Source organism: Scomber japonicus, chromosome 3 (assembly GCF_027409825.1).
Source record: "Scomber japonicus isolate fScoJap1 chromosome 3, fScoJap1.pri, whole genome shotgun sequence".
NCBI classification, from domain to species: Eukaryota; Metazoa; Chordata; class Actinopteri; order Scombriformes; family Scombridae; genus Scomber; species Scomber japonicus.
The window spans coordinates 10,569,008-10,583,140 of record NC_070580.1 but is presented as its reverse complement, the minus strand read 5'-3'; positions in this window follow the sequence as shown (position 1 = coordinate 10,583,140).

Genomic DNA, 14,133 nt, shown 5'->3' with positions numbered 1-14,133 from the left:
TGAAAACAAATCCTAGACTATAAATCCATCCATTATTGTTTATGGTAATCATATCAATCTGTTCCACCTAATTTTAACATTTCAAAATGCTCCAAATACTTTTGAAAAGCGGTTAAATTGTACTTTTAAAAGGTATTTGTGGGACAAAGTAAGGCTGCTCATCTCTGCCAAGCTAGTCCAACAGTTTATGGTTCATCATGTCCCAAGGAGATCACGTAACATGAAAGGTTAAAGCCACTAATGCAGGTAATAGAAGCCCAATCACCAGTGTCTCCTTGCCTTCCTTATTCCCCTGTGCCATATCAAAGGAGAAGCAAATATACGACAGCTATCAGACAAGACGGCCTCAGCCTCAAGACTAGAAATTTAAACTGCAGTTTTAAAAGCCTGATTTTATTCGGAACAGCATTCCATTTCATATCTAGCCGGGCCACATGAGTATATGACAGATGGTGATGGAGAAATATGTTCCTCTGATCTCTTTTATAGGTCAAGATGTAACATTTGGGGTTTGAGGAAAAATGATTGAAAGCAAATTAAATGTATTATAGAATGTTGCTCTCACATACACAGCAAGAATGTACATACAAGTATAAAATGTGTTTGTGCTTGTTTATGCATGCTGAATATGTGGGTGGATAAAAATGATAGACAGATGAATGTCTTCATTGACGTTTGTTCTACCCGTTTGTTTGCTCGCAGAGCTTCTGCCCTGCAAGAAACAAGCCGTGTCAGTGACCCCTATCATCCACAGACGCTCCACTGAGATCACAAACATACACACAGTGTCAGCCAACCTGATCCAATCACGCTGTATTAGCCCCCTACCACAGGAAAATACATAGTTGTCTCATACGCGAGTAGAGCCAGTTAATCTTCGAAGGGTTATTCAAACTGTTAAGGTCAGACGGGGGCTGGAAACTGAATCTATACTCACACACACCCCAATGACTGAGAAACACACAGAAATATAGACTTTGATTAGATATGTGAGCAAAAATGAAGAAATGTATTTCTTTAAACTTGGTACAGATTCACTATTTTTGGTTTGTTTATTTCTTATGAGAATACATTATTAGCATATTATCATCCTAATGCAGCAAATGAAAGATATGGAAATTGTTGAAACAATAAACAAATAAATAAATGAACACCTTCACCACCTTGACATAGCTTTTGTGTTTGACTTCTATAGACAATATAGAAGAAATTAAGCACACTCACTGTATTTATCTCAGTAAATAAAAGCAAAAAGGTTATTGTATTTAAATATAGAGAGTTTTTATATTTAGGAAACTGCAAATAACTACACTTTACACTTTTTTAAAACTATATTTTGTATATTTGATTATTTGCTTAGTTAATTATTATTAATTCATTAATTCATTAGCACACTTTCTTAGTTTCTTTGTGTTCTGGTTTTATAAATAGTTAATTTGATAAGGAAAAGAAATCTCATCTTGGCCTAAACCTAAACTAATCTATTTGCATTGAAGTACGCATCTCTATGGGACCCATTATTCCTACAACAGCCGTCTCTCAAGTCAAGTCCAGTCTGTGTTGCTATTCTCGCATGTGGCCAGTAGACGGTGCTTTTCCCATTCAAATGACTCCATCACAAACATACCTGCTACTTCATTTCAACACTATTTTCACCCAATAAAAAAGATTTGTTGTTTAACCTCTTTGATGAGTTCCTCGATGGGAACAATCGCTCGATAATGATAAAATCAGGCAACCATAGCAAAGATGATTGGTTTTGTAATGAAAGTTGGGATGAATAAGGAATCATGTGAAACTTTTGGTATAGACTTGGTAAAGTCTTCTAAGAGGAAGGAATGACACTGATGAGAAAATAATAGATAGACAGGACGACTGCATGACTGAAAGTCATTCAGTGATAAATTCTTTTTGATGCTCTTAATCACTCCCGCTCTTTCTCACTCACAAACACACAGACACCCACACACACACACACACACACACACACACAAGCACACACAGTTACACACAAACCCCTCATTTCCTCTATCACACTAGTCATGAAGTTTTCTAATTTCCTATTCAGATCTCACCTCTGAGTCTCACCACCTCTCACTTCCAAATCCAGTGCTCAGCAGCACTTATCTCATGAGTCATGCTTGACCTCTGAGTTCACAGTTACAAAAGATCTCGCCTCATCCAACACAGTCTTACACACACACAAACACACATCTACACACACGTACGCATGCTACTCACACCTTTTAGGCTTGAGCACTGATGGAAAGAGACAAACCCCTCTCAGAAGCCTGCCTTTGTAGAAAAGCCATAGTGTAAATGGAGTTACATTATTGATGCCGGCTGAAAGAGGAGTAAATGGCAGCAGGTCCCATTACCAGCTGCTGCACGGTGGGGCCCATTACTGTGAGCCTAACTTTTTCAACTGAACTCTATTCATCACTGTACTTTCCCAGATTTTTTTTTCATCATTCAAGAAACATACTTCTTTCTGTTTTTATGTAGAATTAGTGGCACTGGTTTGTGCTGTAAATTGTAAGGTGCTTTTGGAGAAGCCTGAGTCATAGTGTGGGAAGTTTTAAGGGGGGAGACTTAATAGCCAATAAGCAGAGGTCAAGAGGTCAATCTGTGTTTAAGAACACTCTCCAGGAGAAATGTACTAATCATTTCCACATTTGAGGGCACATTTTGGAGAACAAACTAGTGGATAACATCTCTACCAAAGTGTAGTCAAGTTCACAGGGTTTGCAAAGAAAGTATTGGTTACGGTTTATTTTTGTGTGCATTCACAGGGAATCAAATCAAATCAGTGCAATGTCCAAAACAAAGCTATCCTCATGCATAAAATGTGGGTTATGCCCCTTACATTGTTGTGTTGCACATTTGCAGTAGTGTTGCAAGTATGCACACCCCAGTGTCACTATCAGGCCAACAATGTAAAAAAATACAATGTAAAAGAGGGTTAGGTTTAGGGTTGGTGGTTAGGGTTAGGGTTAGATGTAGAAAAGAAAAAGTAACTCTACCCATACAGTTTAATCTGCAAAGTTGCTAGTATCAGCAACCACTGGGTACATGTAGTAAACAGTAGAAATTTGCTCAAAATAGAAATATTCATATTATTACTTCAAATTATTAAGCATTCAAGTACACAACATGGATAAGTGTGCTTGGTTAACCTTTAACGCTTGCATTTTTGTGTGTCTGAGATGCTGTAACAGTAAAAAAGAGCTTTCATTTTCTCCTTGAACACTGTCATTAAAGTGTTTTTGGCGATGGAGGAAAACAGTGAGCACAGTGACCTGATAAAAACGATGGATGAGTGGATTTAGTTTGGTTTGTGATATGGTGAACCAAGACAAACCGTGTTTCATTTTGGGCAAAGAAATCTAGTTAAGTGTTTCAGCACACATCAACCTGCTGTTGTTTACTGTTATATCTGCTCCATAATGTCATGCTTTTGTCATTTTGACAGTCTCTGTTCCTGTAAGTGTGTGTGTGTGTGTGTGCAACTGTTCACTGTGTATAATCTATTTCTGACAGTTTTTCAACCGCGCTCACTACTTGTGTTTTCTCGTCATGCATACCTGGGTGTGCTGGCATGGCTGTGTGAGTCGAGGCAACAGAGATACAGTGTGTTAGTAAATCATTGTAGAAAGAGATGGATGCCTCTCTCCAACTGCTTCTGCACTCCAGGATCACTGAGTGGAACAGTTACAATGCCTGAGGGTATCTGTACCTCTGGGTCCAGCCCTAACTTTACGTATGTGTGTGTGTGTGTGAAGGTGCATCATACGCCCTTTAAATAGTAATGACCTGGGAGCAAGGGCATGGGACTGCTTGTGATTCTGCTTTTATGACTAACAGTAACCGCATAGTGGGGACTGCATACATGTACACACAGGAAACCCTGCAAAGGCATCTATGTGCACGCTGGTCAAAACACATAGACACACAGGCATGCACGTACACATGCAAAGTAAAAGTAAACTCCCCGTTGCATTTTGTGTTGGTCCATTGAGTGAGTACAGGCGGTGCCCTTATAAAGTATTAACATGCAAACACTCTAACAGACGCACGCCTGAGTGCACATATTGTATGCCCTGCCTTACATCAGTCTACATTTGAATGACACAATAGAATATGTATTATTGAATTAGTTAAGGTTAACCTATTTTTCTTTATCATGTGACTTGAATTACTTTGGATGAAAGGTTTAGAGGTGAAGGAAGTCCCTTTGAACTTGGTGATTCATGCCAATACATTTCCTGCGTCATCCTTTGAAAGTAGACCTAGTGTGCTGATCCTGGCTTGCGTGTGCTCACTGTGTGCTCTCAAAAGAAATGATGTGTAGTCATAGATGAATCACTACTGTTCATATAGTATGAAATAAAATCCACTGTTTAATGTCAGATTGATTTAGGCCTGTTTTTTTGTTTCCACAGTGGGGAGAGTAGGGTGTTAACTCTGTGTTTGTGAAGTAATGGTGAAAATGAGAGAAATTTCTCACAAGCAAAGCAGTGTTAATATATCAAGTTTTTTTTTCATGGTGGCGAGGTCTTAATTGTCCATAACACTTATTAAATACCTGCACAGGTGGAACATGTCATACGTTCTAAAAGTGTTAATTAATCAGCAACAAAGCGTCATATCAACAAAAGTATTACATTAATTAGGCGTACAGGTTTATATTTGGTCACAAGGGTCTGAACAATACACTAGTGATGTGTGAGAGTGAACATGTGGATGCAGTTTCAACTTTGTCCACTTGATGTCACAAACATTACAACGACAGTGCAGGCAGCAGAGCAGAGGAAGAAATGAGCAGGGGCTATGTTGGGATGAATGCTCGTGCACACACAAACAAAAATGAAAAGCTGTACCCACAATAGGCATAATGATGAGTGACAACTATCAGGTGAGTGTTAGATTGACATGTTGTGATCAGTAGGAAGAGAGAAAGAGCTGTAGGCAGCCTTGTGGTGCGAAACCTCTGCAGACCCCATTTAGAGAACCCCAGAGATTAGATGAGAACCTGGGGAGTAACATAGCCTCAGTCCCTTGTGTTGCCTAATCACATGCACCTTAAGCAAAGCACTGTCTAGACGTTTGCCCTCAGCTGATCCCACACTTTAAGTTTGAGGGAGAACTTGAAAGGGAGCCATTTTGAGTGCAGATTTCATTGTAATGAGCTGATAGTAACTGTGATGAAATGTAAGACTTGAGCGTTAAACCTTATTTTAATTAGCATATGCACCTTTTGTGAATATAAATATAGACTGTTAATGAGACTGATGCAATTAGAGTAGGTAGGCTGAGAAGTGCATATCTTTTTTTCTTCTTCTGGAGAATATGCATCCTTTTTCTATTTCAAGAAGTTGGCAATGATTCATTTTCACATTTTCTTGTTGAATATCACAGTCAAAATGTTTCAGGGACCATTGTGCAGACAGAGTATAAAGCCTTCAATGTCAAATTAGCTCCATCATTTTAAAAACCACTAAGCTTATAATACTCTCCAAGTATTTTTTGCTAATCAAGAGTTGAATGTTTTGGAAAATGTGCATATTCCCTTTCTTTATAAGAGTTAGCACACTAATGCTAAATGTGAAGCTACTAATGGCACACAGTTAGCCTAGTTTAGCATAAAAACTGAATACCTGGAAAAAGCTAGCCTGGCTCTGTCTAAAAGTGAACAGACATGAGAGGGGTAAAATATTGAACTATGAATTTAAAGCAGAATACAAACGCTCTACTTTCAGATCCAGTTGAGCAAAAGAAGACTTTTTTTTTTTTTTTTTTAGCAGTGGTTGACCTTGAAGACACCACAGTTTTATGGTGCATCAAACTGGCAGCCTCCTTTCTCTGCACATTCACTATTAGTAAGGTGAGGAAAAACGTGGCCCCAGAGATGAGGAGCTCAGAATTAACTGCCGCAGACAGTACCTCTGTAATCTTTTTATCATCGACCTGTTGAGACCTATCTGTGAGTGCTGTCCAACATCTGAACTAACCATGACATCACAGGCCACGTTCTGGGCCCCTATTCATTTTCTGACTTGACATCCAGGTGCTTATAGGTCACGCCTGCCCCGCTCTCCCAGTATAGCATGAGATAAGCTTGCAGGGAAAGCTAACTCCATAATAGCACTCAAAGGCCATGCCCATTAGCTCTAAATAACACTCTCGTAGTGCAAAGCGCCGTCGTCGACACCGTAATGGCCACATTAACAAGCATTACACAGCCATTGGTTTTTAAAACCGCTTACTGCCACTGAGCTCATGCATCATAACAATGTGTTCAACATTACGCTTTGTGATAGCTGTGAGGTTTTTTTAAATTTATTTTTTTGGTGGTGACCTGACATCTTGGTATGGCCTCCCTCTTCTTCCTACACCTCTTCCTGTCTCTGGTGTTGCATTTGTGCTGCCTATTTTTCCACTTCACTTCGTTACTACTGTTGTCTTTGTTTAATCTGCTCCTTCGCTCTTTCTCTGTTGGATAGTCACCCTCAAACAGCTTCTTACCTTTCTCTTCTGCCTCTCATAGTTCCTCTCACTGCTCATTTCCACACTACAAAGATGTTTTCTTGGTGAACACTTATTATTTAGCCTGGTCCTCCTCCCTATTCCTCCCTCTCTTCCCCTCAGCCACGTTGTTTCTTCTTACACGATGCTTGAGAGGATTTGCCTGTGTTCTTTTGCATTATGTAGTTGAAAGCTCATTTTCCTGCCAAAACCACCTCATCCTCCTCCCTTTGTTGAAAACAGTAGTCACCAGAGATCCTGTATAAACATCATCAATCCAGCAACTTAATGAAGTTGGAGAAATGGGTGCACTCTTTTATCCATGCCTGCATCCACAGTTGAGACAGGAGGATGGATAGATGATGAGTTTTGAGAGAGGGGAATTGAGTTATTCTTAGCCGTCGGGCTGTCTCCTATTTAGACAGTGGGTCAGATGATCTAGAAGATTTGAGTATCAGCTGCAAAGAAGTGAGAAAACTTTGGGGTTTAATAGTGGATTAACTGTAGATCTGGCCATTTTCTGAAGCTGGATTTTTATCAATTTTCTTGCGCATATAAATGCAGCAGATCACTTTTTTCTTGATTTAGATAGAACTGAGGAACTTTCTTTAAAAACATCAAAAGGCTACAGCAAATATCATACAGTAGATCATAAACATTACGTCTCTTATCTCGGATATATGTGAGCACACTGATGTTTTAATTAATACTTCATCAAAATCCTGATCTTGTTCTCTTTATTATGCAAAATGAATAATGCTCATATCGCTGATTATACCAGAAACAGGAGGGATGGTGGGTGAAGCGGTTTTTATTTTAGTTGTAGGTAGTGACTGAATACTCATGCATGCACCACTGCAAAAAATATGCACAAATTCATCTCTTGGAGTAGTGAAAATATTAATTCAAAGACCTTTGCCCTTTTAGAGGAGCAGCACATGGTAGTCATATCAGATTAGTTCTATTCAGGGTATTTGGTAATTCTATTAGTTATTGCTTCCCAGGTATGGCAGTGAAAGCTTTATGTTGGTCATATTTTCTCTATTCTGTCTACTTATTTTCTTGTGAATGGCAGACATACTTATTTCATGCAGGATTTAAGATCCCATGTCGAGGGATTATAATAATCTGATTAAAATGAAGTTACCTGCTATATATTATAACTACTGGGAAAATCACAATAATCTTATTACAGAAGAAAAACCCTCACATGACTCCTCAGTGAGCAATTCAGGACCAAGAGAGAGGATCAGCACCATGGACAGCGCTTGTGACATTTACACTGTGAAAATATGGTGCCGGCATTATTTTAGATCTGATCTAGTCTAGCGTTTTGTCATTATTCAGTGCTCTGAATAATCTTTTTTTTTCATTCAGTGACCTGCTGTATATTTCTTTCCTCCATTTACTACTCTAGCCTCCATTGTAGCCCAGAAATGGTGGTGCCAGATGCAGCCGTGTATGGATGGAGAGGAGTGTAAGGTCTTGCCTGACCTGACTGGCTGGTCCTGCAGCACTGGCAACAAAGTCAAAACCACCAAGGTGAGAAGGATGCCTGTCTGTGTCTGTGTGATTGTATAACTACCAGCCTGTTTGCATGCCTGTCCTCTCTTCAGTGCCTATCAGTACAATTACTGTGTGTATATTTTATGCACATGTCACCACACACATGGTGCTCTTCTCCTTGCATGTGTTGCCTGTGCTGTATTCTCTGTTTGCATGGTGACACCTACACTTATATCCAACCAACCCCAATTATTGTAGAGCCTTTGATGAAGAACGTCTTCTAATTTGTATGCAACAACAAAGCAAGTAACCTTATCAGTGCTCACATCATAAAGTCCCTTGAGAAACACATGATGTCCAGAAAGAATAAATACATGCATTACTGAGCATCTTCCAGCTTGACTAATATTTGATGTAGTTAGAATTGACCTTGATCTTCAATTGAACTGATGTTTTTTGTTTTTTTTCTTAGAAAATATCTTGCCTCAATTAGTTTCTGGTAAACAAACTTTCAACTTGATGACTTTTATTCCTCTTTTTCACACTGTAGATGACTGCATTGTATATGAAAAGAAAGTGCTTACCAAACAAATTAAAGATAATCTTGCAAAGCAAAGTTTGGATCTCTAAGATACCCACAAATGAGTGTAGGCTAATTTAAGTACTAACTTCAAACATCAATAAAAAATTACATTCGCAATACAGAGCTAATTAACAAGCGAGGCCCAGAGTGAGCCTTATTTGTTCATCTGCTACAACTGTATCTGCTCTGGCGTGGGTGAAAGAAACAATGGATGCAGAAAACACAAGACCTCTGTACACTCTGTAAGATGCAAAACCACAGTGTGATGTCATGTAAAGTGATGCTATTCAGATGAGATAAATTGATTTAAATGAGGGTCCTTCATGACCCTTTGTAAGCTGTTGAAGTGTGAAAGTTAATTTGCAGGACTGACAACGGGGGTGTGCGTATATACATGCCAGAGTGCGTGTCGTGGGATTGAGCAGGTGCAGTTTATTTACAGGTGAAAAATAAAAAGAGAAACAGTTATGAGGGAAGCGGCACAGGCACCATAAGAGTAATTGCTTGAGAGATGGCATAACAGCCCAACATCTGTCGCATTCATTAGAATGCATTATGGCGAGGGCCTTCCACAGAGGCTTTACAATTAAGAGTCATAATTAAATTGGTGAGCGGGATAGACTGAGGAACAGAGGCACTGCTGGTCTCAGTCACAGGCAGTGGAATTAATGACCCAGGGCATTACACCAACTCTGGGACTGATAGGTGCAATTATCCTGATTCTGCCGCACATTGCCATCTTTCTGCTTCTTCTCTCCCTTTCTTTTTGTTTTGTCTCCCCCACCTTGTCTGACTAGCCGATCAGCTGAGAGAGGAATGAGGAGCCAATGGCTGACTGCATCAGTGGACATTAATTGTGCATTTCCAAGGTGCTTTGGGACCGGGAAGCAGTTACTTGGAGACTTGGTGGCAGATGTCACTGAAGATAGTTGCAATGAGACATCGATTCCCTGGCAACTGCTCGCACGGCCCTGCTCTCTCACTCTCTCTGTGTCTCTTTTCTTTATCCTATGTCTCCTTTTCTACCCATGACCTCCTTTCACCACCTCAGTGTCTCATTCACCGTGATGATCTGTATCTGTCCATCTCTCTTTCACTCCCACACAGCGTAGGTTTGCTGTAGAAAGATGTATAGATTGCCTGGCTTAGGTAAAGGAACACTGTTTAACAAGGAGCAGCCAAGACAACATAAGATACATATTTTCACATGCCAAATTTCATGTCTCAGTTTGTAGAAAAACAGACAATTTACAGATGAACAGCACTGATATATGAGCATATATGTTTATTGCAAATGCACATAGGATAAGGTTAGTTGAAAAATAAACTCTTTATATCTCCAATTATATACCTTCAACTCGCTGCCCAAGTGTAAACAAACCATTACAGCTCGGAGACCCATGTGAACCCTGCCTTTAGCAGTTGAGACATTGCTGGTCCCTGCAATCAGTCTGCACAATAAACTGCAAACAAACCTTTTCAGTCCAATAAAAAGGGCAGAGAGCCAGGAATTAAAAAAATACAAAGCGCTTTGATTCAAAACATTTCCCTCTGACTCCTGATTGGATCTTTCAAATTGAAACGTTCATTCATTGACCACAAAACACAGACTTAGTGCCCCTCCATGTAATTACACGTATCTATAAAACTGATTCTCAGCTCTCATCTGTGATATTGTTTCTTTTTTAGGTCACACGATAGCAAGAGAACTACTGAGCCACGAGGAAACCTGAAGCTCTCCATGTGGAAAGGATGGATGACTCACACATATTTACTGTACAATGGGGAAAATATCAAGGAAAGAACTGCTGCCAGGCATCCATCAGAAAACAATGGGATAAAATGTACTCATTACAAACTATGTACACTCAGCTATGTGGAGCCAAACATACAGCATATTCACTATGCTGGTTGTTGAGACCAATGGACTACAATCATGGACACCCAGGGTACATCGGGACAAAAATGGACTTATATTTTCCAATAATGGACAAAGTGTGGATTGATTTAAAAAAGAGAAAAAAAGGTCAATTTGAAACACTGAAAAGCATTTCAAAGTATATATTTCAACAAAGCATTTGTGGGTGAGTGTGAGATGTGAACTAAAAGCTGTGCTTAGAGTGCTGCTGGACACAATCCAAACTTGTTGTCAATATGTAGAGCTTATATGGTGGAGACGATTTGGGAGAAATTGAAACAGATCGCAGCTCATAACTAGCAAATAGCAAATTAGCATCAAATTGCTCTTGTGGGTCAAGTCACTACCATCATGACTGTTTTGCAAGAGTCATTTTGCAGTTTCCAATTCCAATTAGGAATTGCAGTGTAGGATCATAACAACATATTAAAAATTCATGTAAGATATTTGCACTAGTTGAAAGCGTTTGGGAATGTTTTGTTTTTCTAGATATCTCCCATCTTTGGCTGTGGATGTCACATGGAATTGAAGGTGAGCATTTTGTAAAATGTCTGACACTTGAAGTAGATAAATATACTGTATGTATCATGCCCCATTATTCCTGAGTAGTTATCGGTTAAAAATGACTCCAGCTATTGAGCCTCACTTACATACAGCTTGGTACAATATGAACTAGCAAAGTGTGATTCATCTGTCTCATTTTTGCCCAATCACATTTCCAATCTCAGCCTTTAAAGCTATCTATCTTTGATCTATTATATTCGGTCTGTGACATCTCTTATGTTAAATGTTAAAAGGAGGCCCATAAAATGTTCAAACAAGGGGGATGAGTTGTCTTTATGTTATTATTTCACCCTATTGGGAATGGTTTCTTTGTTCTCTCAGTGAATGTTCAGATTATTAGTTTTTAAAAGCACTGCAAATGCTATATAATTGTATGACATGGGGTCTTTTTAACTACCTTTATGAGGAGATACAGTATGTTTTTGTATGCACATCATCTATTGATTGCCCTCAGAAACCCTCTCCACATCAATGCTTCAGTGAGATATACTGAAATAATTGCCACGGATAATGGCAGTTCAACCCTTGGCAAACATGTTTTTTTTCCCCTACAGGCTTCGATCATTACTGCGCTGAGTACAATAGTGTAGCACCCAAACAACCATCTTACATCTCTCAATTATCTCTGTGCATTCTCCCTCTCACACTCCCCTCGTCTTTGAATCTCTCCTGCACCCCTCTCTCTTTTTCAACACATTGCGTAGCATAGAAAAAGATGGCACAGTTAAAATAGTTTTCACTCAGCCTGTCCCACACACTGTATCTTTATTTCTCAGCTGTTTGTGCTAGTGTGCTGCTTTTTGCTCTCACGCTTTTCCCAAATCCATTTTTTCTCTCGTCGACACACATCCAAGTGCAGGTCTTTCTCAAACTGTGTCTGTCTGACTCTCTGATATGTGAATGTGTTGGGTCATTGTGCCCAGGGGTTAGCCCGCCTGGGGCTGCTCCTCGTCGAATGAGAGCCTCTGCTTTCAGACGTGCTGCTTTGTGAGCTATGATAAATCTGTGGGAACCGAGCTGCTGCCTCTTCAGCTCCAGTGCTGAGCTCTGAGCCAGAGGGAGCTTGGGGACAGCAGGGCTACCAGTGGCAGGCAGCTCCACTCTCTAATTACTGAGAGGCCTGGATAGCACTGGGCTTCTCTCGGGACCACTGACATGGAATATTTTTAGGCCTACGGTGCAACACTGCAGTTAGGCCAGTCACACCACAATGCCCTCTTTCCTTGAGCGGTGTCTCAGCAACAATGGTCCATTTAGAGTGGGGATACAATGACATTCTGCAGCCAGACGCACACACAAGCAAATACACCGACACAAACTCACTTTTTATCGCACTCACACCCACATAGACACGCTGATGTGCGAGAACTGGAATCAGCAGATGAAGTGGCAAAACTTAATTATAGCCAACATAAGGCAAAATGTCTCCAGAGCTGTGCAAATTCAAACCATATGAGGGGATCCTTGCCTTCCCTCTCTCCTTCTGCCTCTCTCAGTCTCCCCCAGAGGTTTGGTGTTCTGTGGATGAGCCTGGCGCCTTGCTCCCTCTATCATACAAGGCTCTCTTCAGCAGAATCAATATTTGAGGACAATTTGCGCTGCGATGCTCCCTGGTGGCTAGGGTTTGAAGCTGCAGCTCCAGCTGCAATTCAGACCCTGACACAGAGAAGGCGTGCCTAGGACAGATTCGCACATTGTCTCAGGTCACTGTTATTTAACAAGAAGATTTGCAAAGTGCACCATACATACATTTACAACTGCTGTGCAGGCTGACCAGCCCTGCAGTAGAACTCCTCCTCCCTCCTCCGCCTTTGCCAATTTATGAGGAGGACGACTGAACTTGCAAAGATGCCTCAAGGTATCTTGAAGGGATTGCATATTACCATATTCACCTTTAATGAGATGTTACATAGCACGCAAATTTAGCAGGCATCACGCATATCCACAGGTCTATACATTGTCTGCTCTTTGTATAAAAAGCGTCAAGTTTTCTGCATCCTTGTAAACAGATGGCTTTAAAATAATGAAATAAATATATTCCCTGTTTGAATTACTTCCAATTCCCATCTTGTTTTGAACTGGAAGTGGATATGTCTATAGTGTCAGCAGGGGTCTAACCTCCCAAATGTCCCATGCAGGCTGGATGCTTTCATCTCCATGGTTTAGCAACTGGTGGGACCCAGAGGGCAGGACCCACAGAAGCAAACAAACAGCTTGGAGGAAATGACTGCAGAACAACATGCTAATGAGAGAAGATAGACAGTTTTGAGCATGAGTGGAAAACAGAGGAGCAATGAGATACCTGAAAGAAAAAAATACAAATGAAGAGGTATAGCTATAGTGTTTCAGAGAGGGGAGGGGGGAAGGGGTGAAGAGTATTTTAAGTATGTCTTTGTTTATGTGCTAAGTCTGGGTGGCTCCCGAGAGGCCACTTGCATCGTCAAACCAAACGCTTCCGAGAGGGAGAAATAAAGGGATGAAACACAGTTGTCTTGGCTTATGCATCATCTTTTGTCAAGTCCAATTTGTATTAGCCTCCAGCCATATACAGGAAATATGGGTTCAGGATTCATGTTCAGTGAGAATGGTAATCTTCAGATGAAGTGAGTCTGTCAGAGGCAAAGAGATGTGTGACAACTTGAGTCAGCTCTAGGAAAAGTGAGCTTTGCCATTGTAGAGGAAACAGGCTGCAACTCCTGCTGTCTGAAACTGACATTGATTTAATATAAGTCAGAGGAAGATTAGCTGATTAAGAAGATCTGATCTGCGTTATCAGTGCCGCATGGCAGTCGCTGGTCTTGTCGCTGTCACTTCAGAGGGAACAAATCAAGTCAAGCCAAAATGTTGCCTTCAAGAGATCAAATCTTTCAAGCCCCGAAAAATGTAAGATATAGGCTAATTACTTAAGACATGTGCCAAAAAGGCTCTCAAAAATACATTATTAAACTCCATTTAATTGTATTCAGGCCTTTTTTCCACCATTCAGCTCTCTATAGAGCATAATGCAGTCAGTCTCCTTCATTCAGTATTCTGATGC